The sequence below is a fragment of the Danio rerio genome, chromosome 5 (genome assembly GCF_049306965.1).
Source record: "Danio rerio strain Tuebingen ecotype United States chromosome 5, GRCz12tu, whole genome shotgun sequence".
Lineage (NCBI taxonomy): Eukaryota > Metazoa > Chordata > Actinopteri > Cypriniformes > Danionidae > Danio > Danio rerio.
In genome coordinates, this window is record NC_133180.1 from 48,968,943 (window position 1) to 48,995,595 (window position 26,653).

At 60.8% G+C, this 26,653-nt stretch overlaps 1 long non-coding RNA gene across 1 annotated transcript; it reads right to left on the reverse strand.

The window, feature by feature from the left end:
- Window positions 1-13,321: 13,321 nt before the first annotated feature.
- LOC141385854 (uncharacterized) lies at window positions 13,322-15,107 on the reverse strand. The gene is made up of 2 exons (XR_012406965.1): window positions 14,377-15,107; window positions 13,322-13,855 (listed from the first exon to the last, which is right to left on the reverse strand). It is a non-coding gene; the product is annotated as an uncharacterized lncRNA (long non-coding RNA).
- Between the last annotated feature and the right edge of the window lie 11,546 nt (window positions 15,108-26,653).

The following is a 26,653-nucleotide window of genomic DNA, read 5'->3' on the forward strand; positions in this document are numbered from 1 at the left end:
GGTCCACCTCTCTCCCTGGACTTGCAGTATAGGCCCCAGGGTACCCCTGGCTCTCCACCTATGGGCTTCAGACCCCAGCAAGCTACCCAGGGGTCCACCTCTCTCCCTGGACTTGCAGTAGAGGCCCCAGGGTGCCCCCTGACCCTCCACCAAGAGGCCTCTGACCCCAGCAAACTACCCAGGGGTCCACTTCTTTCCCTGGACTTGCAGTAGAGGCCCCAGGAAGCCCCCTGGCCCTCCACTTAGGGGATTCTGACCCCAGGAAGGTACCCAGGGGTCCACTTCTCTCCCTGGACTTGCAGTAGAGGCCCCAGGGTGCCCCCTGGCCCTCCACCTAGGGGCCTCGTACCCCAGCAAGCTACCCAGGGGTCCACCTCTCTCCCTGGACTTGCAGGATAGGCCCCAGAGTGCCCCCTGGCCCTCCACCTAGGGGCCTCTGACCTCAGGAAGCTACCGAGGGGTCCACCTCTCTCCCTGGACTTGCAGTATTGGCCCCAGGGTACCCCCTGTCCCTCCACCTAGTTGCCTCTGACACCAGCAAGCTACCCAGGGGTCCACCTCTCTCCCTGGACTTGCAGTAGAGGCCCCAGGAAGCCCCTGGCCCTCCACCTAGGGGCCTCTGAGCCCAGTAAGCTACCCATGGGTCCACCTCTCTCCCTGGACTTGCAGTATAGGCCCCAGGGTGCCCCCTGGCCTTAGAGCAAGGGGCTTCCGACCCCAGCAAGCTAACCAGGGGTCCACCTCTCTCCCTGGACTTGCAGTATAGGCCCCAGGGTACCCCCTGTCCCTCCACCTAGTTGCCTCTGACCCCAGCAAGCTACCCAGGGGTCCTCCTCTCTCCCTGGACTTGCAGTAGAGGCCCCAGGGTGCCCCCTGGCCCTCCACCTAGGGGCCTCGTACCCCAGCAAGCTACCCAGGGGTCCACATCTCTCCCTGGACTTGCAGGATAGGCCCCAGGGTGCCCCCTGGCCCTCCACCTAGGAGCCTCTGACCTTAGGAAGCTACCCAGGGGTCCACCTCTCTCCCTGGACTGGCAGAGTATACCCTAGGGTGCCCCCTGGCCCTCCACCTAGTTGCCTCTGACCCCAGCAAGCTACCCAGGGCTCCACCTCTCTCCCTGGACTTGCAGTAGAGGCCCTAGGGTACCTCCTGACCCTCCACCTAGGGGCCTCTGACCTTAGGAAGCTACCCAGGGGTCCACCTCTCTCCCTGGACTTGCAGTATAGGCCCCAGGGTACCCCCTGGCCCTCCAACTATGGGCTACAGAACCCAGCAAGCTACCCATTGGTCCACCTCTCTCCCTGGACTTGCAGTATAGGCCCCAGGGTGCCCCTTGGCCCTCCACCTAGAGGCCTCTGACCCCAGCAAGCTACCCAGGGGTCCACCTCTCTCCCTGGACTTGCAGTAGAGGCCCCAGGGTGCCCCCTGGCCCTCCACCTAGGGGCCTCGTACCCCAGCAAGCTACCCAGAGGTCCACTTCTCTCCCTGGACTTGCAGGATAGGCCCCAGGGTGCCCCCTGACCCTCCACCTAGGGGCCTCTGAGCCCAGCAAGCTACACAGGGGTCCACCTTTCTCCTTGGACTTGCAGTTGAGGCCCCAGGAAGCCCCCTGGCACTAAACCTAGGGGCTTCTGACCCCAACAAGCTACCCAGGTGTCCACCTCTCTCCCTGGAATTGCAGGATAGGCCCCAGGGTGTCCCCTGGCCTTCCACCTAGTTGCCTCCGACCCCAGCATGCTACCTAGGGGTCCACCTCTCTCCCTGGACTTGCAGTAGAGAACCCAGGGTGCCCCCTTGCCCTCCACCTAGGGGCCTCTGACCCCAGGAAGCTACCAAGGTGTCCACCTCTCTCCCTGGAATTGCAGGATAGGTCCCAGGGTGTCCCCTGGCCCTCCACCTAGTTGCCTCCGACCCCAGCAAACTACCCAGGGGTCCACCTCTCTCCCTGGACTTGCAGTAGAGGCCCCAGTGTGCCCCCTGGCCCTCCACTTAGGGGCCACTTACCCCAGCTAGCTACCCATGGGTCCACCTCTCTCCCTATACTTGCAGTAGAGGCCCCAGGGTGCCTCTTGGCCCTCCACCTAGGGGTCTCTGACTCCAGCAAGCTACCAAGGGGTCCACCTCTCTCCCTGGCCTTGCAGTAGAGGCCCCAGGGTGCCCCCTGGCCCTCCACCTAGGGGCCTTGTACCCCAGCAAGCTACTCAGGGGTCAACCTCTCTCCCTGGACTTGCAGGATAGGCCCCAGGGTGCCCCCTGGCCCTCCACCTAGGGGCCTCTAACCTTAGGAAGCTACCCAAGGGTCCACCTCTCTCCCTGGACTTGCAGTATAGGCCCCAGGGTACCCCCTGGCTCTCCACCTATGGGCTTCAGACCCCAGCAAGCTACCCAGGGGTCCACCTCTCTCCCTGGACTTGCAGTAGAGGCCCCAGGGTGCCCCCTGGCCCTCCACCAAGAGGCCTCGGACCCCAGCAAGCTTTCCAGGGGTCCAACTCTCTCCCTGGACTTGCAGTAGAGGCACCAGGGTGCCTCCTGGCCCTCCACCTAGGGGCCTCTGACCCCAGCAAGCTACCCAGGGGTCCACCTCTCTCCCTGGACTTGCAGTAGAGGCCCCAGGGTGCACCCTGGCCCTCCACCTAGGGGCCTCTTACCCCAGCAAGCTACCCAGGGGTCCACCTCTCTCCCTGGACTTGCAGGATAGGCCCCAGGGTGCCCCCTGGCCCTCCACCTAGGGGCCTCTGACCTCAGGAAGCTACCCAGGGGTCCACCTCTCTCCCTGGACTTGCAGTATAGGCCCCAGGGTACCCCCTGTCCCTCCACCTAGTTGCCTCTGACACCAGCAAGCTACCCAGGGGTCCACCTCTCTCCCTGGACTTGCAGTATAGGCCCCAGGGTGGCCCTGGCCCTCCACCTAGGGGCCTCTGACCCCAGTAAGCAACCCATGGGTCCACCTCTCTCCCTGGACTTGCAGTATAGGCCCCAGGTTGCCCCCTGGCCTTCCACCAAGGGGCTTCCGACCCCAGCAAGCTAGCCAGGGTTCCACCTCTCTCCCTGGACTTGCAGTAGAGGCCCCACAAAGCCCCCTGGCCGTCCACCTAGGGGGCTCTGACCCCAGCAAGCTACCCAGTTGTCCACCTCTCTCCCTGGACTTACAGTAGAGGCCCCAAGGTACCCCCTTGCCCTCCACCTAGGGGCCTCTGACCCCAGGAAGCTACCCAGGGGTCCACCTCTCTCTCTGGACTTGCAGTATAGGCCCCAGGGTGCCCCTTGGCCCTCCACCCAGGGGCCTCTGACCCCAGCAAGCTACACAAGGGTCCACAACTCTCACTGGGATTGCAGTAGAGGCCCCAGGGTGCCCCCTTGACCTCCACCTAGGGGCCTCTGCCCCAAGCAAGCTACCCAGGGGTCCACCTTTCTCCCTGGACTTGCAGTAGAGGCCCCAGGAAGCCTCCTGTCCCTCCGCCTAGGGGTCTCTGACCCCAGCAAACTACCCAGGGGTCCACCTCTCTCCCTGGACTTGCAGGATAGGCCCCAGGGTGCCCCCTGACCCTCCCCCTAGGGGCCTCTGACCCCAACAAGCTACCCAGGTGTCCACCTCTCTCCCTGGACTTGCAGTATTGGCCCCAGGGTGTCCCCTGGCCCTCCACCTAGTTGCCTCCGACCCCAGCATGGTACCCAGGGGCCCACCTCTCTCCCTGGACTTGCAGTAAAGGCCCCAGGAAGCCCCCTGGCCCTCCACCTATGGGCCTCTGACCCCAGCAAGCTACCCAGGGGTTCACCTCTCTCCCTGGACTTGCAGTAGAGGCCCCAGGGTGCGTCCTGGCACTCCAGCTAGGGGCCTCTGACCCCAGCACGCTACCCAGGTGTCCACCTCTCTCCCTGGACTTGCATTATTGGCCCCAGGGTGTCCCCTGGCCCTCCACTTAGGGGTCTCTTACCCCAGCTAGCTACCCATGGGTCCACCTCTCTCCCTAGACTTGCAGTAGAGGCCCCAGGGTGCCCCCTGGCCCTCCACCTAGGGGTCTCTGACCCCAGCAAGCTACCAAGGGGTCCACCTCTCTCCCTGGCCATGCAGTAGAGGCCCCAGGGTGCCCCCTGGCCCTCCACCTAGGGGCCTTGTACCCCAGCAAGCTACCCAGGGCTCCAACTCTCTCCCTGGACTTGCAGGATAGGCCCCAGGGTGCCCCCTGGCCCTCCACTTAGGGGCCTCTAACCTTAGGAAGCTACCCAAGGTTCCACCTCTCTCCCTGGACTTGCAGTATAGGCCCCAGGGTACCCCCTGGCCCTCCACCTATGGGCTTCAGACCCCAGCAAGCTACCCAGTGGTCCACCTCTCTCCCTGGACTTGCAGTAGAGGCCCTAGGGTGCCCCCTAGCCCTCCACCTAGAGGCCTCTGACCCCAGCAAGCTACCCAGGGGTCCACCTCTCTCCCTGGACTGGCAGTAGAGGCCCCAGGGTGCCCCTGGCCCTCCACCTAGGAACCTCTTACCCCAGTAAGCTACCCATGGGTCCACCTCTCTCCCTGGACTTGCAGTATAGGCCCCAGGGTGCCCCCTGGACTTCCACCAAGGAGCTTCCGACCCCAGCAAGCTACCCAGGGGTCCACTTCTCTCCCTGGACTAGCAGTAGAGGCCCCACGAAGCCCCCTGGCCGTCCACCTAGCGGCCTCTGACCCAAGCAAGTAAGCCAGGGGTCCACCTTTCTCCCAAGACTTGCAGTAGAAGCCCCAGGAAGACCCCTGGCCCTCCACCTAGGGGCCTCGTACCCCAGAGAGCTACCCAGGGGTCAACCTCTCTCCCTGGACTTGCAGGATAGCCCCCAGGGTGCCCCCTGGCCCTCTACCTAGGGGCCTCTGACCTTAGGAAGCTACCCAGGGGTCCACCTCTCTCCCTGGACTTGCAGTGTAGACCCTAGGGTGCCCCCTGGCCCTCCACCTAGTTGCCTCTGACCCCAGCAAGCTACCCAGGGGTCCACCTCTCTCCTTGGACTTGCAGTAGAGGCCCTAGGGTACCTCCTGGCCCTCCACCTAGGGTACTCTGACCCCAGGAAGCTACCCAGGGGTCCACCTCTCTCCCTGGACTTGAAGTAGAGGCCCCAGGGTGCCCCCTGGCCCTCCACCTATGGGCTTCAAACCCCAGCAAGCTACCCAGGGGTCCACCTCTCTCCCTGGACTTGCAAGATAGGCCCCAGGGTGCCCCCTGGCCCTCCACCTAGGGGCCTCTGACCTTAGGAAGCTACCCAGGGGTCCACCTCTCTCCATGGACTTGCAGAGTATACCCTAGGGTGCCCCCTGGCCCTCCACCTATGGGCTTCAAACCCCAGCAAGCTACCCAGGGGTCCACCTCTCTCCCTGGACTTGCAGGATAGGCCCCAGGGTGCCCCCTGGCCCTACACCTAGGGGCCTCTGACCTCAGGAAGCTACCCAGGGGTCCACCTCTCTCCCTGGACTTGCAGTTGAGGCCCCAGGGTGCCCCCTTGCCCTCCACCTAGGGGCCTCTGACCCCAGGAAGCTACGCAGGGGTCCACCTTTCTCCCTGGACTTGCAGTGGAGACCCCAGGAAGCCCCCTGTCCCTCCGCCTAGGGGCCTTTGACCCCAGCAAACTACCCAGGGGTCCACCTCTCTCCCTGGACTTGCAGTAGAGGCCCCAGGGTGCCCCTTGGCCCTCCACCTAGAGGCCTCTGACCCCAGCAAGCTACCCAGGGGTCCACCTCTCTCCCTGGACTTGCAGTAGAGGCCCCAGGGTGCCCCCTCGCCCTCCACCTAGGGGCCTCGTACCCCAGCAAGCTACCCAGAGGTCCACCTCTCTCCATGGACTTGCAGGATAGGCCCCAGGGTGCCCCCTGACCCTCCACCTAGGGGCCTTTGACCCCAGCAAGCTACACAGGGGTCCACCTTTCTCCTTGGACTTGCAGTTGAGGCCCCAGGAAGCCCCCTGGCACTAAACCTAGGGGCCTCTGACCCCAACAAGCTACCCAGGTGTCCACCTCTCTCCCTGGACTTGCAGTAAAGGCCCCAGGAAGCCCCTTGGCCTTCCACCTATGGGCCTCTGACCCCAGCAAGCTACCCAGGGGTTCACCTCTCTCCCTGGACTTGCAGTAGAGGCCCCAGGGTGCGTCCTGGCCCTCCAGCTAGGGGCCTCTGACCCCAGCAAGCTACCAAGGGGTCCACTTCTCTCCCTGGACTTACAGGAAAGGCCCCAGGGTGCCCCCTGACCCTCCATCTAGGGGCCTCTGACCCCAGCATGCTACACAGCGGTCCACCTTTCTCCTTGGACTTGCAGTTGAGGCCCCAGGAAGCCCCCTGGCACTAAACCTAGGGGCTTCTGACCCTAACAAGCTACCCAGGTGTCCACCTCTCTCCCTGGACTTGCAGGATAGGCCCCAGGGTGTCCCCTGGCCCTCCACCTAGTTGCCTCCGACCCCAGCATAATACCCAGGGGTCCACCTCTCTCCCTGGACTTGCAGTTGAGGCCCCAGGGTGCCCCCTTGCCCTCCACCTAGGGGCCTCTGACCCCAGGAAGCTACGCAGGGGTCCACCTTTCTCCCTGGACTTGCAGTGGAGACCCCAGGAAGCCCCCTGTCCCTCCGCCTAGGGGCCTTTGACCCCAGCAAACTACCCAGGGGTCCACCTCTCTCCCTGGACTTGCAGTAGAGGCCCCAGGGTGCTCCCTGGCCCTCCACTTAGGGGCCTCTTACCCCAGCTAGCTACCCATGGGTCCACCTCTCTCCCTAGACTTGCAGTAGAGGCCCCAGGGTGCCCCCTGGCCCTCCACCTAGGGTCCTCGTACCCCAGCAAGCTACCCAGGGTTCCACCTCTCTCCCAGGACTTGCAGGATAGGCCCCAGGGTGCCCCCTGGCCCTCCACCTAGGGGCCTCTGACCTCAGGAAGCTACCCAGGGGTCCACCTCTCTCCCTGGACTTGCAGTATTGGCCCCAGGGTACCCCCTGTCCCTCCACCTAGTTGCCTCTGACACCAGCAAGCTACCCAGGGGCCCACTCTCTCCCTGGACTTGCAGTAGAGGCCCCAGGAAGCCCCTTGCCCTCCACCTAGGGGCCTCTGACCCCAGTAAGCTACCCATGGGTCCACCTCTCTCCCTGGACTTGCAGTATAGGCCCCTGGGTGCCCCCTGGCCTTACACCAAGGGGCTTCCGACCCCAGCAAGCTACCCACGGGTCCACCTCTCTCCCTGGACTTGCAGTAGAGGCCCCAGGGTGCCCCCTGGCCCTCCAACTAGGGGCCTCGTACCCCAGCAAGCTACCCAGGGGTCTACCTCTCTCCTTGGACTTGCAGGATAGGCCCCAGGGTGCCCCCTGGCCCTCCACCTAGGGGCCTTTGACCTCAGGAAGCTACCCAGGGGTCCACCTCTCTCCCTGGACTTGCAGTATAGGCCCCAGGGTACCCCCTGTCCCTCCACCTAGTTGCGTCTGACCCCAGCAAGCTACCTAGGGGTCCTCCTCTCTCCCTGGACTTGCAGTAGAGGCCCCAGGGTGCCCCCTGGCCCTCCACCTAGGGGCCTCGTACCCCAGCAAGCTACCCAGGGGTCCACCTCTCTCCCTGGACTTGCAGGATAGGCCCCAGGGTTCCCCCTGGCCCTCCACCTAGGGGTCTTTGACCCCAGCAAGCTACACAGGGGTCCACCTTTCTCCCTGGACTTGCAGTTGAGGCCCCAGGAAGCCCCCTGGCACTAAACCTAGGGGCTTCTGACCCCAACAAGCTACCCAGGTGTCCACATCTCTCCGTGGACTTGCAGGATAGGCCCCAGGGTGTCCCCTGGCCCTCCACCTAGTTGTCTCCGACCCCAGGAAGCTACCAAGGGGTCCACCTCTCTCTCTGGACTTGCAGTATAGGCCCCAGGGTGCCCCTTGTCCCTCCACCCAGGGGCCTCTGACCCCAGCAAACTACCCAGGGGTCCTCCTCTCTCCCTGGACTTGCAGTAGAGGCCCCAGGGTGCCCCCTGGCCCTCCACCTAGGGGCCTCGTACCCCAGCAAGCTACCCAGGGGTCCACATCTCTCCCTGGACTTGCAGGATAGGCCCCAGGGTGCCCCCTGGCCCTCCACCTAGGGGCCTCTGACCTTAGGAAGCTACCCAGGGGTCCACCTCTCTCCCTGGACTTGCAGAGTATACCCTAGGGTGCCCCCTGGCCCTCCACCTAGTTGCCTCTGACCCCAGCAAGCTACCCAGGGCTCCACCTCTCTCCCTGGACTTGCAGGATAGGCCCCAGGGTGCCCCCTGGCCCTCCACCTAGGGGCCTCTGACCTTAGGAAGCTACCCAGGGGTCCACCTCTCTCCCTGGACTTGCAGTATAGGCCCCAGGGTGCCCCTTGGCCCTCCACCTAGAGGCCTCTGACCCCAGCAAGCTACCCAGGGGTCCACCTCTCTCCCTGGACTTGCAGTAGAGGCCCCAGGGTGCCCCCTCGCCCTCCACCTAGGAGCCTCGTACCCCAGCAAGCTACCCAGAGGTCCACTTCTCTCCCTGGACTTGCAGGATAGGCCCCAGGGTGCCCCCTGACCCTCCACCTAGGGGCCGCTGACCCCAGCAAGCTACACTGGGGTCCACCTTTCTCCTTGGACTTGCAGTTGAGGCCCCAGGAAGCCCCCTGGCACTAAACCTAGGGGCTTCTGACCCCAACAAGCTACCCAGGTGTCCACCTCTCTAACTGGAATTGCAGGATAGGCCCCAGGGTGTCCCCTGGCTCTTCACCTTGTTGCCTCCGACCCCAGCATGCTACCCAGGGTTCCACCTCTCTCCCTGGACTTGCAGTAGAGGCCCCAGGGTGCCCCCTTGCCCTCCACCTAGGGGCCTCTGACCCCAGGAAGCTACCAAGGGGTCCACCTCTCTCTCTGGACTTGCAGGATAGGCCCCAGGGTGCCCCTTGGCCCTCCACCCAGGGGCCTCTGACCCCAGCAAGCTACACAAGGGTCCACAACTCTCCCTGGGATTGCAGTAGAGGCACCAGGGTGCCCCCTTGACCTCCACCTAGGGGCCTCTGACCCAAGCAAGCTACCCAGGGGTCCAGCTTTCTACCTGGACTTGCAGTAGAGGCCCCAGGAAGCCCCCTGTCCCTCCGCCTAGGGTCTCTGACCCCTGCAAACTACCCAGGGGTCCACCTCTCTCCCTGGACTTGCAGTAGAGGCCCCAGGGTGCCCCCTGGCCCTCCACTTAGGGGCCTCTTACCCCAGCTAGCTACCCATGGGTCCACCTCTCTCCCTAGACTAGCAGTAGAGGCCCCAGGGTGCCCCCTGGCCCTCCACCTAGGGGCCTCGTACCCCAGCAAGATACCCAGGGGTCCACCTCTCTCCCTGGACTTGCAGGATAGGCCCCAGGGTGCCCCCTGGCCCTACACCTAGGGGCCTCTGACCTCAGGAAGCTACCCTGGGGTCCACCTCTCTCCCTGGACTTGCAGCATCGGCCCCAGGGTACCCCCTGTCGCTCCACCTAGTTGCCTCTGACACCAGCAAGCTACCCAGGGGCCCACTCTCTCCCTGGACTTGCAGTGGAGACCCCAGGAAGCCCCTGGCCCTCCACCTAGGGGCCTCTGACCCCTGTAAGCTACCCTTGGGTCCACCTCTCTCCCTGGACTTGCATTATAGGCCCCTGGGTGCCCCCTGGCCTTAGACCAAGGGGCTTCCGACCCCAGCAAGCTAACCACGGGTCCACCTCTCTCCCTGGACTTGCAGGATAGGCCCCAGGGTACCCCCTGGCCCTCCACCTATGGGCTTCAGACCCCAGCAAGCTACCCAGTGGTCCACCTCTCTCCCTGTATTTGCAGTAGAGGCCCCAGGGTGCCCCGTGGCCCTCCACTTAGGGGCTTCCGACCCCAGCAAGCTACCCAGGGGTCCACCTCTCTCCCTGGACTTGCAGTAGAGGCCCCAGGGTGCCCCCTGGCTTTCCACCTAGGGGCCTCGTACCCTAGCAAGCTACCCAGGGGTCCACCTCTCTCCCTGGACTTGCAGTAGAGGCCCCAGGGTGCCCCTGGCCCTCCACCTTGGCGGCCTCTGACCCCAGGAAGCTACCCATGGGTCCACTTCTCCCCCTGGACTTGCAGTATAGGCCCCAGTGTGCCCCCTGGACTTCCACCAATGGGCTTCCGACCCCAGCAAGCTACCCAGGGGTCCACCTCTCTCCCTGGACTTGCAGTAGAGGCCCCACGAAGCCCCCTGGCCCTCCACCTAGCGGCCTCTGACCCAAGCAAGCTACCCAGGGGTCCCCCTCTCTCCCAAGACTTGCAGTAGAAGCCCCAGGAAGCCCCCTGGCCCTCCACTTAGGGGCCTCGTACCCCAGCAAGCTACCCAGGGGTCCACCTCTCTCCCTGGACTTGCAAGATAGCCCCCAGGGTGCCCCCTGGCCCTCTACCTAGGGGCCTCTGACCTTAGGAAGCTACCCAGGGGTCAACCTCTCTCCCTGGACTTGCAGTGTAGACCCTAGAGTGCCCCCTGGCCCTCCACCTAGTTGCTCTCTGACCCCAGCAAGCTACCCAGGGGTCCACCTCTCTCCCTGGACTTGCAGTAGAGGCCCTAGGGTACCTCCTGGCCCTCCACCTAGGGTACTCTTACCCCAGGAAGCTACCCAGGGGTCCACCTCTCTCCCTGGACTTGCGATAGAGGCCCCAGGGTGCCCCCTGGCCCTCCACCTATGGGCTTCAGACCCCAGCAAGCTACCCATGGGTCCACCTCTCTCCCTGGACTTGCAGGATAGGCCCCAGGGTGCCCCCTGGCCCTCCACCTAGGGGCCTCTGACCTTAGGAAGCTACCCAGGGGTCCACCTCTCTCCATGGACTTGCATTGTAGGCCCCAGGGTACCCCCTGGCCCTCCACCTATTGGCTACAGACCCCAGCAAGCTACCCAGGAGTCCACCTCTCTCCCTGGACTTGCAGTATAGGCCCCAGGGTACCCCCTGTCCCTCCACCTAGTTGCCTCTGACACCAGCTAGCTACCCGGGGGTCCACCTCTCTCTCTGGACTTGCAGTAGAGGCCCCAGGGTGCCCCTGGCCCTCCACCTAGGGGCATCTGACCCCAGTAAGCTAACCATGGGTCCACCTCTCTCCCTGGACTTGCAGTATAGGCGCCAGGGTGCCCCCTGGCCTTCCACCAAGGGGCTTCCGACCCCAGCAAGCTAACAAGGGGTCCACCTCTCTCCCTGGGCTTTCAGTAGAGGCCCCAGGGTGCCCCCTGGCCGTCCAACTAGGGGCCTCGTACCCCAGCAAGCTACCCAGAAGTCCACCTCTCTCCCTGGACTTGCAGTAGAGGCCCTAGGGTGCCCCCTGGCCCACCACCTAGGGGCTTCATACCCCAGCAAGCTACCCAAGGGTCCACCTCTCTCCCTGGACTTGCAGTAGAGGCCCTAGGGTACCTCCTGGCCCTCCACCTAGTTGCCTCTGACCCCAGCAAGCTACCCAGGGGTCCACCTCTCTCCCTAGATTTGCAGTAGAAGCCCCAGGAAGCTCCCTGGCCCTCCACCTGGGGGCCTACGACAACAGCAAGCTACCCAGGGGTCCACCTCTCTCCCTGGACTTGCAGTAGAGGCCCCAAGAAGCCCCCTGGCCCTCCACCTAGCGGCCTCTGACCCCAGCAAGCTAACCAGGGGTCCACCTCTCGCCCTGGGCTTGCAGTAGAGGCCCCAGGGTGCCCCCTGGCCCTCCAACTAGGGGCCTCGTACCCCAGCAAGCTACCCAGGGGTCCACCTCTATCCTTGGACTTGCAGGATAGGCCCCAGGGTGCCCCCTGGCTCTCCACCTAGGGGCCGTTGACCTCAGGATGCTATCCAGTGGTCCACCTCTCTCCCTGGACTTGCAGTATAGGCCCCAGGGTACCCCTGTCCCCTATGAAGGTAAATCAGTTGCGAAACTCGAGAGCTTGCAAATGTAAATGTGAGCACTTGTGATAATAATATTTGTATGTGTAGGTTGAAATGTACACTTACAGCTCTGATGTGAACAGCTGAAATCCTCGATTTGCACACACACACAACAATCCACACACTTGTGTTTTAAATTGGAAGTTGCAGATTAATAGTTGTGTATTTGTAAAATGTCATTCACAAATACAAAGTGACAGACACACGTGTGCAAGGCAAATTTGATTGCATCTTTGCTCTACAACCACAGGTCGGCACTCACAACCTCTCAGATTCGTCAGTACAACTACAAATCTCCCGCGCTCTGACTTTTGCTACACATCTCCCGCGATCTCTGTAGCAGAGCTCATCTGTGCACTCACAAATGCAGAGGCGTGAGCAGCGCGGGGCGGGGGAGGGGCGGGGCAGGTGTAAAGCTGTTTGATTGGCTGATGCCTGACCAATGAACAATGCCAGCAGCCAACAGGACTGAGGTGCAAAATAATAATTTCCCACGATTATTTCATTAGTTAGGGTTTATTTAAACTCTTTTCTGAAGAGATTCTTGTTAAAAATCATAAATTCTGTGGAAATGTACATACCAGTAAAAGAGCAGCAAAGCCAGTTTATTGGCTAGAGCCAGCCAATGAGATGGGGCGTTTCTGTTTGTCAGCACACAGGGCAGCTCACGTTGTTGGAGGCCTCGAGCAATTAGAGGGTAAGTTATGATTTTTAATAATTATCTATATGTTCAATACTGTTAGCTAAGCTAAGGACTGTGCTGGGTGCTTCTCTTGTTTGTTTCTTATATAAGAAAACAGTTATGAGTTATCTAGGAGCTGCTTTCTATCATGTTATATGGTTCTAAAGATACGATTCAACCCACATGAAATAAGAAGTTGTAATAGCATTTAGAGTAAATATTATTACATTTTGAACCATACTAACTATAATAAACTGTATTATACTGTATATATTGCAGTATCTACAACTTTGTTAATGAATGCAACAGCACACTGTAGTATTAACTAGCATGAACTTTAATGAATTGAAGTATACTTTATATGTAAAACCTAATACATTTTAAAGCAGTTTCATTTCTTTCTAATTTATACATCTACATGCATTACATCTGATTTAGGTCCAGAACTTGCATCCTTCAACATGATATGTGTGTTCAAAGGAAGAGCAACTAGGTGAGGGAGACAGTGTCCATCGCTCGGCTGAGGGTCCACTTTGAGCATCTCATCTGCAGGGTTAAGCAACATAAGCTGAACAGTCATCATCTCTCTCTATTACAGCGAGCATCAACCAGCTTTACACAATGGCTTGCTTTCTGACCATTAGTAAAGGCTTGAGCAAAGTATTAAAGAGGAGATTACATTTGATGGGTAATGATGAAGTTGGATTTACCACCTCCATCTCATTATGAACAAGGAAAAACCCTGAAATATTTCAATACAAGTAACTAGACATTTGCACTGCACTTATTTGGACTGTAAATTTTATTTGACAAATTACATTCCCTTACAGAACAGGTGTCAAACTCAGTTCCTGGAGGGCTGCAGCTTTGCAAAGTTTAGTTCTAACCCTAATTAAACACACCTGATCAAACTAATTGAGTCCTTCAGGTTTGTTTGAAACTTTCACTTAAGTGTTTTGAAGCAGGGTTGCAACTAAAAACGTGCAGGGTTACGGCCCTTCAGGAACTGAGTTTGACACCCCTGCCTTACAGTAAAGTGTAAAAATACTACATTAAACAATTATCAAAATAAAAGTTTTGTGTGTGGGTGAGTGTGTGTTTTGTTCAAATCTGTAATCATCTTGGCAGGTAAAAAGAGAAAATAAATGGTTGGCTTCCTCTTGAATGATCTGAATCATTTTGAAGTGTTTGTAGATGAGCTGAATCATCATGTCATCTTTAGCATAAATAACATCCTTTTCAAGCTATGCAGCTTCTCTGAGTTCCTCATCGACTTGAAACATGCTGATCTCTCCTGTCACTCCATCCTTACAGGAAACTGAGAAATAAAGGTAGTAACTTTCATAATTAAAAAAGTGATATAAAGGACACACTGTACACAAACATGTAAATAGATAGATGGATAGATAGACATGATGCAGGTTATAATAACAAAAACCAGTATGATCTGTAAGAAACTGAAACGCCTAGTGTTATTTTTAATTATGCGTGTGTGTAAATATACTTCAATTCATTAAAGTTCATGCTAGTTAATACTACAGTGTGCTGTTGCATTCATTAACAAAGTTGTAGATACTGCAATATATACAGTATAATACAGTTTATTATAGTTAGTATGGTTCAAAACGTAATATTATTTACTATAAATGCTATTACAACTTCTTATTTCATGTGGGTTGAATCGTATCTTTAGAACCATATAACATGATTGAAAGCAGCTCCTAGATAACTCATAACTGTTTTCTTATATAAGAAACAAACAAGAGAAGCACCCAGCACAGTCCTTAGCTTAGCTAACAGTATTGAACATATAGATAATTATTAAAAATCATAACTTACCCTCTGATTGCTCGAGGCCTCCAACAACGTGAGCTGCCCTGTGTCCTGACAAACAGAAACGCCCCATCTCATTGGCTGGCTCTAGCCAATAAACTGGCTTTGCTGCTCTTTTACTGGTATGTACATTTCCACAGAATTTATGATTTTTAACAAGAATCTCTTCAGAAAAGAGTTTAAATAAACCCTAACTAATGAAATAATCGTGGGAAATTATTATTTTGCACCTCAGTCCTGTTGGCTGCTGGCATTGTTCATTGGTCAGGCATCAGCCAATCAAACAGCTTTACACCTGCCCCGCCCCTCCCCCGCCCCGCGCTGCTCACGCCTCTGCATTTGTGAGTGCACAGATGAGCTCTGCTACAGAGATCGCGGGAGATGTGTAGCAAAAGTCAGAGCGCGGGAGATTTGTAGTTGTACTGACGAATCTGAGAGGTTGTGAGTGCCGACCTGTGGTTGTAGAGCAAAGATGCAATCAAATTTGCCTTGCACACGTGTGTCTGTCACTTTGTATTTGTGAATGACATTTTACAAATACACAACTATTAATCTGCAACTTCCAATTTAAAACACAAATGTGTGGATTGTTGTGTGTGTGTGCAAATCGAGGATTTCAGCTGTTCACATCAGAGCTGTAAGTGTACATTTCAACCTACACATACAAATATTATTATCACAAGTGCTCACATTTACATTTGCAAGCTCTCGAGTTTCGCAACTGATCTACTTTCATAGTCCCCTGGCCCTCCACCTAGGGGCCTCGTACCCCAGCAAGCTACCCAGGGGTCCACCTCTCTCCCTGGACTTGCAGTAGAGGCCCCAGGGTGCCCCTTGGCCCTCCACCTAGAGGCCTCTGACCCCAGCAAGCTACCCAGGGGTCCACCTCTCTCCCTGGACTTGCAGTAGAGGCCCCAGGGTACACCCTCGCCCTCCACCTAAGGGCCTCGTACCCCAGCAAGCTACCCAGAGGTCCACTTCTCTCCCTGGACTTGCAGGATAGGCCCCAGGGTGCCCCCTGACCCTCCACCTAGGGGTCTTTGACCCCAGCAAGCTACACAGGGGTCCACCTTTCTCCTTGGACTTGCAGTTGAGGCCCCAGGAAGCCCCCTGGCACTAAACCTAGGGGCTTCTGACGCCAACAAGCTACCCAGGTGTCCACCTCTCTCCCTGGACTTGCAGGATAGGCCCCAGGGTGTCCCCTGGCCCTCCACCTAGTTGCCTCCGACCCCAGCATGCTACCCAGGGGTCCACCTCTCTCCCTGGACTTGCAGTAGAGGCCCCAGGGTGCCCCCTTGCCCTCCACCTAGGGGCCTCTGACCCCAGGAAGCTACCAAGGGGTCCACCTCTCTCCCTGGACTTGCAGTATTGGCCCCAGGGTGCCCCTTGTCCCTCCACCCAGGGGCCTCTAACCCCAGCAAGCTACACAAGGGTCCACAACTCTCCCTTGGATTGCAGTAGAGGCCCAGGGTAACCCCTTGACCTCCACCTAGGGGCCTCTGACCCAAGCAAGCTACCCAGGGGTCCACCTTTCTCCCTGGACTTGAAGTAGAGGCCCCAGGAAGCCCCCTGTCCCTCCGCCTAGGGGCCTCTGACCCCAGCAAACTACCCAGGGGTCCACCTCTCTCCCTGGACTTGCAGTAGAGGCCCCAGGGTGCCCCCTGGCCCTCCACTTAGGGGCCTCTTACCCCAGCTAGCTACCCATGAGTCCATCTCTCTCCCTAGACTTGCAGTAGAGGCCCCAGGGTGCCCACTGGCCCTCCACCTAGGGGTCTCTGACCCCAGCAAGTTACCAAGGGGTCCACCTCTCTCCCTGGCCTTGCAGTAGAGACCCCAGGGTGCCCCCTGGCCTTCCACCTAGGGGCCTTATACCCCAGCAAGCTACCCAGGGGTCCACCTCTCTCCCTGGACTTGCAGGATAGGCCCCAAGGTGCCCCCTGGCCCTCCACCTAGGGGCCTCTAACCTTAGGAAGCTACCCAAGGGTCCACCTCTCTCCCTAGACTTGCAGTATAGGCCCCAGGGTACCCCCTGGCTCTCCACCTATGGGCTTCAGACCCCAGCAAGCTACCCAGGGGTCCACCTCTCTCCCTGGACTTGCAGTAGAGGCCCCAGGGTGCCCCCTGACCCTCCACCAAGAGGCCTCTGACCCCAGCAAACTACCCAGGGGTCCACCTCTTTCCCTGGACTTGCAGTAGAGGCCTCAGGAAGCCCCCTGGCCCTCCACTTAGGGGATTCTGACCCCAGGAAGGTACCCAGGGGTCCACCTCTCTCCCTGGACTTGCAGTGTAGACCCTAGGGTGCCCCCTGGCCCTCCACCTAGTTGCCTCTGACCCCAGCAAGCTACCCAGGGGTCCACCTCTCTCCCTGGACTTGCAGTAGAGGCCCTAGGGTACCTCCTGGCCCTCCACCTAGGGTACTCTGACCCCAGGAAGCTACCCAGGGGTCCACCTCTCTCCCTGGACTTGAAGTAGAGGCCCCAGGGTGCCCCCTGGCCCTCCACCTATGGGCATCAGACCCCAGCAAGCTACCCAGGGGTCCACTTCTCTCCCTGGACTTGCAAGATAGGCCCCAGGGTGCCCCCTGGCCCTCCACCTAGGGGCCTCTGACCTTAAAAAGCTACCCAGGGGTCCACCTCTCTCCATGGACTTGCAGTGTAGGCCCCAGGGTACCCCCTGGCCCTCCACCTATTGGCTACAGACCCCAGCAAGCTACCCAGGGGTCAAACTCTCTCCCTGGACTTGCAGTATAGGCCCCAGGGTGCCCCTTGGCCCTCCACCTAGAGGCCTCTGACCCCAGCAAGCTACCCAGGGGTCCACCTCTCTCCCTGGACTTGCAGTAGAGGCCCCAGGGTGCCCCCTCGCCCTCCACCTAGGGGCCTCGTACCCCAGCAAGCTACCCAGAGGTCCACCTCTCTCCCTGGACTTGCAGGATAGGCCCCAGGGTGCCCCCTGACCCTCCACCTAGGGGCCTTTGACCCCAGCAAGCTACACAGGGGTCCACCTTTCTCCTTGGACTTGCAGTTGAGGCCCCAGGTAGCCCCCTGGAACTAAACCTAGGGCCCTCTGACCCCAACAAGCTACCCAGGTGTCCACCTCTCTCCCTGCACTTGCAGTAAAGGCCCCAGGAAGCCCCCTGGCCCTCCACCTATGGGCCTCTGACCCCAGCAAGCTACCCAGGTGTTCACCTCTCTCCCTGGACTTGCAGTAGAGGCCCCAGGGTGCGTCCTGGCCCTCCAGCTAGGGGCCTCTGACCCCAGCAAGCTACCAAGGGGTCCACTATTCTCACTGGACTTGCAGGAAAGGCCCCAGGGTGCCCCCTGACCCTCCACCTAGGGGCCTCTGACCCCAGCAAGCTACACAGCGGTCCACCTTTCTCCTTGGACTTGCAGTTGAGGCCCCACGAAGCCCCCTGGCACTAAACCTAGGGGCTTCTGACCCCAACAAGCTACCCAGGTGTCCACCTCTCTCCCTGGACTTGCAGGATAGGCACCAGGGTGTCCCCTGGCCCTCCACCTAGTTGCCTCCGACCCCAGCATAATACCCAGGGGTCCACCTCTCTCCCTGGACTTGCAGTAGAGGCCCCAGGGTGCCCCCCTGCCCTCCACCTAGGGGCCTCTGACCCCAGGAAGCTACCCAGGGGTCCACCTTTCTCCCTGGACTTGCAGTGGAGGCCCCAGGAAGCCCCCTGTCCCTCCGCCTAGGGGCCTCTGACCCCAGCAAACTACCCAGGGGTCCACCTCTGTCCCTGGACTTGCAGTAGAGGCCCCAGGGTGCCCCCTGGCCCTCCACTTAGGGTCCTCGTATCCCAGCAAGCTACCCAGGGGTCCACCTCTCTCCCAGGACTTGCAGGATAGGCCCCAGGGTGCCCCCTGGCCCTCCACCTAGGGGCCTCTGACCTCAGGAAGCTACCCAGGGGTCCACCTCTCTCCCTGGACTTGCAGTATTGGCCCCAGGGTACCCCCTGTCCCTCCACCTTGTTGCCTCTGACACCAGCAAGCTACCCAGGGGCCCACTCTCTCCCTGGACTTGCAGTATAGGCCCCAGGGTGCCCCTTGTCCCTCCACCCAGGGGCCTCTAACCCCAGGAAGCTACACAAGGGTCCACAACTCTCCCTTGGATTGCAGTAGAGGCCCCAGGGTAACCCCTTGACCTCCACCTAGGGGCCTCTGAACCAAGCAAGCTACCCAGGGGTCCACCTTTCTCCCTGGACTTGAAGTAGAGGCCCAAGGGGTCCCCCTGGCCCTCCACCTAGGGGTCTTTGACCCCAGCAAGCTACACAGGGGTCCACTCTTCTCCTTGGACTTGCAGTTGAGGCCCCAGGAAGCCCCCTGGCACTAAACCTAGGGGCTTCTGACCCCAACAAGCTACCCAGGTGTCCACCTCTCTCCCTGGACTTGCTGGATAGGCCCCAGGGTGTCCCTTGGCCCTCCACCTAGTTGCCTCCGACCCCAGCATGCTACCCAGGGGTCCACCTCTCTCCCTGGACTTGCAGTAGAGGTCCCAGGGTGCCCCCTTGCCCTCCACCTAGGGGCCTCTGAACCCCAGGAAGCTACCAAGGGGTCCACCTCTCTCTCTGGACTTGCAGTATAGGCCCCAGGGTGCCCCTTGTCCCTCTACCCAGGGGCCTCTAACCCCAGCAAGCTACACAAGAGTCCACAACTCTCCCTGGACTTGCAGTATTGGCCCCAGGGTACCCCCTGTCCCTCCACCTTGTTGCCTCTGACACCAGCAAGCTACCCAAAGGCCCACTCCCTCCATGGACTTGCAGTAGAGAACCCAGGAAGCCCCTGGCCCTCCACCTAGGGGCCTCTGACCCCAGTAAGCTACCCATGGGTCTACCTCTCTCCCTGGACTTGCAGTATAGGCCCCTGGGTGCCCCCTGGCCTTACACCAAGGGGCTTCCGACCCCAGCAAGCTACCCACGGGTCCACCTCTCTCCCTGGACTTGCAGTAGAGGCCCCAGGGTGCCCCTTGGCCCTCCAACTAGGGGCCTCGTACCCCAGCAAGCTACCCAGGGGTCTACCTCTCTCCTTGGACTTGCAGGATAGGCCCCAGGGTGCCCCCTGGCCCTCCACCTAGGGGCCTTTGACCTCAGGAAGCTACCCAGGGGTCCACCTCTCTCCCTGGACTTGCAGTATAGGCCCCAGGGTACCCCCTGTCCCTCCACCTAGTTGCCTCTTACCCCAGCAAGCTACCTAGGGGTCCTCCTCTCTCCCTGAGACTTGCAGTAGAGGCCCCAGGGTGCCCCCTGGCCCTCCACCTAGGGGCCTCGTACCCCAGCAAGCTACCCAGGGGTCCATCTCTCTCCCTAGACTTGCAGTAGAGGCCCCAGGGTGCCCACAGGCCCTCCACCTAGGGGCCTCTTACCCCAGCTAGCTACCCATGAGTCCATCTCTCTAACTAGACTTGCAGTAGAGGCCCCAGGAAGACCCCTGTCCCTCCACTTAGGGGATTCTGACCCCAGGAAGGTACCCAGGGGTCCACTTCTCTTCCTGGACTTGCAGTAGAGGCCCCAGGGTGCTCCCTGACCCTCCACCAAGTGGCCTCTGACACCAGCAAACTACCCAGGGGTCCACCTCTTTCCCAGGACTTGCAGTAGAGGCCCCAGGAAGCCCCTTGGCCCTCCACTTAGGGGATTCTGACCCCATGAAGGTACCCAGGGGTCCACTTCTCTCCCTGGACTTGCAGTAGAGGCCCCAGGGTGCCCCCTGGCCCTCCACCTAGGGGCCTTGTACCCCAGCAAGCTACCCAGGGGTCCACCTCTCTCCCTGGACTTGCAGGATAGGCCCCAGAGTGCCCCCTGGCCCTCCACCTAGGGGCCTCTGACCTCAGGAAGCTACCCAGTGGTCCACCTCTCTCCCTGGACTTGCAGTAGAGGCCCCAGGGTACCCCCTGTCCCTCCACCTAGTTGCCTCTGACACCAGCAAGCTACCCAGGGGTCCACCTCTCTCCCTGGACTTGCAGTAGAGGCCCCAGGAAGCCCCTGGCCCTCCACCTAGGGGCCTCTGACCCCAGTAAGCTACCCATGGGTCCACCTCTCTCCCTGGACTTGCAGTATAGGCCCCAGGGTGCCCCCTGGCCTTAGAGCAAGGGGCTTCCGACCCCAGCAAGCTAACCAGGGGTCCACCTCTCTCCCTGGACTTGCAGTATAGGCCCCAGGGTACCCCCTGTCCCTCCACCTAGTTGCCTCTGACCCCAGCAAGCTACCCAGGGGTCCTCCTCTCTCCCTGGACTTGCAGTAGAGGCCCCAGGGTGCCCCCTGGCCCTTCACCTAGGGGCCTCGTACCCCAGCAAGCTACCCAGGGGTCCACATCTCTCCCTGGACTTGCAGGATAGGCCCCAGGGTGCCCCCTGGCCCTCCACCTAGGAGCCTCTGACCTTAGGAAGCTACCCAGGGGTCCACCTCTCTCCCTGGACTTGCAGAGTATACCCTAGGGTGCCCCCTGGCCCTCCACCTAGTTGCCTCCGACCCCAGCATGCTACCCAGGGGTCCACCTCTCTCCCTGGACTTGCAGTATAGGCCCCAGGGTGCCCCCTGGCCCTCCACCTAGTTGCCTCCGACCCCAGCATGCTACCCAGGGGTCCACCTCTCTCCCTGGACTTGCAGTAGAGGCCCCAGGGTGCCCCCTGGCCCTCCACCAAGAGGCCTCTGACCCCAGCAAGCTTTCCAGGGGTCCAACTCTCTCCCTGGACTTGCAGTAGAGGCACCAGGGTGCCTCCTGGCCCTCCACCTAGGGGCCTCTGACCCCAGCAAGCTACCCAGGGGTCCACCTCTCTCCCTGGACTTGCAGTAGAGGCCCCAGGGTGCACCCTGGCCCTCCACCTTGGGGCCTCGTACCCCAGCAAGCTACCCAGGGGTCCACCTCTCTCCCTGGACTTGCAGTATAGGTCCCAGGGTGCCCCCTGGCCCTCCACCTAGGGGCCTCTGACCTCAGGAAGCTACCCCGGGGTCCACCTCTCTCCCTGGACTTGCAGTATAGGCCCCAGGGTACCCCCTGTCCCTCCACCTAGTTGCCTCTGACACCAGCAAGCAACCCAGGGGTCCACCTCTCTCCCTGGACTTGCAGTATAGGCCCCAGGGTGGCCCTGGCCCTCCACCTAGGGGCCTCTGACCCCAGTAAGCAACCCATGGGTCCACCTCTCTCCCTGGACTTGCAGTATAGGCCCCAGGTTGCCCCCTGGCCTTCCACCAAGGGGCTTCCGACCCCAGCAAGCTAGCCAGGGGTCCACCTCTCTCCCTGGACTTGCAGTAGAGGCCCCACAAAGCCCCCTGGCCGTCCACCTAGGGGCCTCTGACCCCAGCAAGCTACCCAGGGGTCCACCTCTCTCCCTGGACTTACAGTAGAGGCCCCAAGGTACCCCCTTGCCCTCCACCTAGGGGCCTCTGACCCCAGGAAGCTACCCAGGGGTCCACCTCTCTCTCTGGACTTGCAGTATAGGCCCCAAGGTGCCCCTTTTCCCTCCACCCAGGGGCCTCTGACCCCAGCAAGCTACACAAGGGTCCACAACTCTCACTGGGATTGCAGTAGAGGCCCCAGGGTGCCCCCTTGACCTCCACCTAGGGGCCTCTGCCCCAAGCAAGCTACCCAGGGGTCCACTTCTTTCCCTGGACTTGCAGTAGAGGCCCCAGGAAGCCCCCTGGCCCTCCACTTAGGGGATTCTTACCCCAGCTAGCTACCCATGAGTCCATCTCTCTAACTAGACTTGCAGTAGAGGCCCCAGGGTGCCCCCTGGCCCTCCACCTAGGGGTCTCTGACCCCAGCAAGTTACCAAGGGGTCCACCTCTCTCCCTGGCCTTGCAGTAGAGGCCCCAGGGTGCCCCCTGGCCTTCCACCTAGGGGCCTCTGACCCCAACAAGCTACCCAGGTGTCCACCTCTCTCCCTGGACTTGCAGTATTGGCCCCAGGGTGTCCCCTGGCCCTCCACCTAGTTGCCTCCGACCCCAGCATTGTACCCAGGGGCCCACCTCTCTCTTCCTGGACTTGCAGTAAAGGCCCCAGGAAGCCCCCTGGCCCTCCACCTATGGGCCTCTGACCCCAGCAAGCTACCCAGGGGTTCACCTCTCTCCCTGGACTTGCAGTAGAGGCCCCAGGGTGCGTCCTAGCCCTCCAGCTAGGGGCCTCTGACCCCACCAAGCTACCCAGGTGTCCACCTCTCTCCCTGGTCTTGCAGTATTGGCCCCAGGGTGTCCCCTGGCCCTCCACTTAGGGGTCTCTTTCCCCAGCTAGCTACCCATGGGTCCACCTCTCTCCCTAGACTTGCAGTAGAAGCCCCAGGGTGCCCCCTGGCCCTCCACCTATGGGCTTCAGACCCCAGCAAGCTACCCAGTGGTCCACCTCTCTCCCTGGCCATGCAGTAGAGGCCCCAGGGTGCCCCCTGGCCCTCCACCTAGAGGCCTCTGACCCCAGCAAGCTACCCAGGGGTCCACCTCTCTCCCTGTACTTGCAGTAGAGGCCCCAGGGTGCCCCGTGGCCCTCCACCTAGGGGCCTCTGACCCCAGCAAGCTACCCAGGGGTCCACCTCTCTCCCTGGACTTGCAGTAGAGGCCCCAGGGTGCCCCCTGGCCCTCCACCTAGAGGCCTCGTACCCCAGCAAGCTACCCAGGGGTCCACTTCTCTCCCTGGACTTGCAGTAGAGGCCCCACGAAGCCCCCTGGCCGTCCACCTAGCGGCCTCTGACCCAAGCAAGCTAGCCAGGGGTCCACTTTTCTCCCAAGACTTGCAGTAGAAGCCCCAGGAAGCCCCCTGGCCCTCCACCTAGGGGCCTCGTACCCCAGCAAGCTACCCAGGGGTCCACCTCTCTCCCTGGACTTGCAGCATAGCCCCCAGGGTGCCCCCTGGCCCTCTACCTAGGGGCCTCTGACCTTAGGAAGCTACCCAGGGGTCCACCTCTCTCCCTGGACTTGCAGTGTAGACCCTAGGGTGCCCCCTGGCCCTCCATCTAGTTGCCTCTGACCCCAGCAAGCTACCCAGGGGTCTACCTCTCTCCCTGGACTTGCAGTAGAGGCCCTAGGGTACCTCCTGGCCCTCCACCTAGGGTACTCTGACCCCAGGAAGCTACCCAGGGGTCCACCTCTCTCCCTGGACTTGAAGTATAGGCCCCAGGGTGCCCCTTGTCCCTCCACCCAGGGGCCTCTAACCCCAGCAAGCTACACAAGGGTCCACAACTCTCCCTTGGATTGCAGTAGAGGCCCCAGGGTAACCCCTTGACCTCCACCTAGGGGCCTCTGACCCAAGCAAGCTACCCAGGGGTCCACCTTTCTCCCTGGACTTGAAGTAGAGGCCCCAGGAAGCCCCCTGTCCCTCCACCTAAGGGCCTCTGACCCCAGCAAACTACCCAGGGGTCCACCTATCTCCCTGGACTTGCAGTAGAGGCCCCAGGGTGCCCCCTGGCCCTCCACTTAGGGGCCTCTTACCCCAGCTAGCTACCCATGAGTCCATCTCTCTAACTAGACTTGCAGTAGAGGCCCCAGGGTGCCCCCTGGCCCTCCACCTAGGGGTCTCTGACCCCAGCAAGTTACCAAGGGGTCCACCTCTCTCCCTGGCCTTGCAGTAGAGGCCCCAGGGTGCCCCCTGGCCTTCCACCTAGGGGCCTTGTACCCCAGCAAGCTACCCAGGGGTCCACCTCTCTCCCTGGACTTGCAGGATAGGCCCCAAGGTGCCCCCTGGCCCTCCACCTAGGGGCCTCTAACCTTAGGAAGCTACCCAAGGGTCCACCTCTCTCCCTGGACTTGCAGTATAGGCCCCAGGGTACCCCCTGGCTCTCCACCTATGGGCTTCAGACCCCAGCAAGCTACCCAGGGGTCCACCTCTTTCCCAGGACTTGTAGTAGAGGCCCCAGGAAGCCCCCTGGCCCTCCACTTAGGGGATTCTGACCCCAGGAAGGTACCCAGGGGTCCACTTCTCTTCCTGGACTTGCAGTAGAGGCCCCAGGGTGCCCCCTGACCCTCCACCAAGAGGCCTCTGACCCCAGCAAACTACCCAGGGGTCCACCTCTCTCCCTGGACTTGCAGTAGAGGCCCCAGGGTGCCCCCTGGCCCTCCACTTAGGGACCACTCACCCCAGCTAGCTACCCATGGGTCCACCTCTCTCCCTATACTTGCAGTAGAGGCCCTAGGGTGCCCCCTGGCCCTCCACCTAGGGGTCTCTGACCCCAGCAAGCTACCAAGGGGTCCACCTCTCTCCCTGGCCTTGCAGTAGAGGCCCCAGGGTGCCCCCTGGCCCTCCACCTAGGGGCCTCTAACCTTAGGAAGCTACCCAAGGGTCCACCTCTCTCCCTGGACTTGCAGTATAGGCCCCAGGGTACCCTCTGGCTCTCCACCTATGGGCTTCAGACCCCAGCAAGCTACCCAGGGGTCCACCTCTCTCCCTGGACTTGCAGTAGAGGCCCCAGGGTGCCCCCTGGCCCTCCACCAAGAGGCCTCTGACCCCAGCAAGCTTTCCAGGGGTCCAACTCTCTCCCTGGACTTGCAGTAGAGGCACCAGGGTGCCTCCTGGCCCTCCACCTAGGGGCCTCTGACCCCAGCAAGCTACCCAGGGGTCCACCTCTCTCCCTGGACTTGCAGTAGAGGCCGCAGGGTGCACCCTGGCCCTCCACCTAGGGGCCTCGTACCCCAGCAAGCTACCCAGGGGTCCACCTCTCTCCCTGGACTTGTAGTATAGGTCCCAGGGTGCCCCCTGGCCCTCCACCTAGGGGCCTCTGACCTCAGGAAGCTACCCAGGGGTCCACCTCTCTCCCTGGACTTGCAGTATAGGCCCCAGGGTACCCCTTGTCCCTCCACCTAGTTGCCTCTGACACCAGCAAGCAACCCAGGGGTCCACCTCTCTCCCTGGACTTGCAGTATAGGCCCCAGGGTGGCCCTGGCCCTCCACCTAGGGGCCTCTGACCCCAGTAAGCAACCAATGGGTACACCTCTCTCCCTGGACTTGCAGTAAAGGCCCCAGGTTGCCCCCTGGCCTTCCACCAAGGGGCTTCCGACCCCAGCAAGCTAGCCAGGGGTCCACCTCTCTCCCTTGACTTGCAGTAGAGGCCCCACAAAGCCCCCTGGCCGTCCACCTAGGGGCCTCTGACCCCAGCAAGCTACCCAGGGGTCCACCTCTCTCCCTGGACTTACAGTAGAGGCCCCAAGGTACCCCCTTGCCCTCCACCTAGGGGCCTCTGACCCCAGGAAGCTACCCAGGGGTCCACCTCTCTCTCTGGACTTGCAGTATAGGCCCCAGGGTGCCCCTTTTCCCTCCACCCAGGGGCCTCTGACCCCAGCAAGCTACACAAGGGTCCACAACTCTCACTGGGATTGCAGTAGAGGCCCCAGGGTGCCCCCTTGACCTCCACCTAGGGGCCTCTGCCCCAAGCAAGCTACCCAGGGGTCCACCTTTCTAACTGGACTTGCAGTAGAGGCCCCAGGAAGCCTCCTGTCCCTCCGCCTAGGGGTCTCTGACCCCAGCAAACTACCCAGGGTTCCACCTCTCTCCCTGGACTTGCAGGATAGGCCCCAGGGTGCCCCCTGACCCTCCCCCTAGGGGCCTCTGACCCCAACAAGCTACCCAGGTGTCCACCTCTCTCCCTGGACTTGCAGTATTGGCCCCAGGGTGTCCCCTGGCCCTCCACCTAGTTGCCTCCGACCCCAGCATGGTACCCAGGGGCCCACCTCTCTCTTCCTGGACTTGCAGTAAAGGCCCCAGGAAGCCCCCTGGCCCTCCACCTATGGGCCTCTGACCCCAGCAAGCTACCCAGGTGTCCACCTCTCTCCCTGGACTTGCAGTATTGGCCCCAGGGTGTCCCCTGGCCCTCCACTTAGGGGTCTCTTTCCCCAGCTAGCTACCCATGGGTCCACCTCTCTCCCTAGACTTGCAGTAGAAGCCCCAGGGTGCCCCCTGGCCCTGCACCTATGGGCTTCAGACCCCAGCAAGCTACCCAGTGGTCCACCTCTCTCCCTGGCCATGCAGTAGAGGCCCCAGGGTGCCCCCTGGCCCTCCACCTAGAGGCCTCTGACCTTAGCAAGCTACCCAGGGGTCCACCTCTCTCCCTGTACTTGCAGTAGAGGCCCCAGGGTGCCCCGTGGCCCTCCACCTAGGGGCCTCTGACCCCAGCAAGCTACCCAGGGGTCCACCTCTCTCCCTGGACTTGCAGTAGAGGCCCCAGGGTGCCCCCTGGCCCTCCACCTAGAGGCCTCGTACCCCAGCAAGCTACCCAGGGGTCCACCTCTCTTCCTGGACTTGCAGTAGAGGCCCCATGGTGCCCCTGGCCCTCCACCTAGGGGCCTCTGACCCCAGTAAGCTACCCA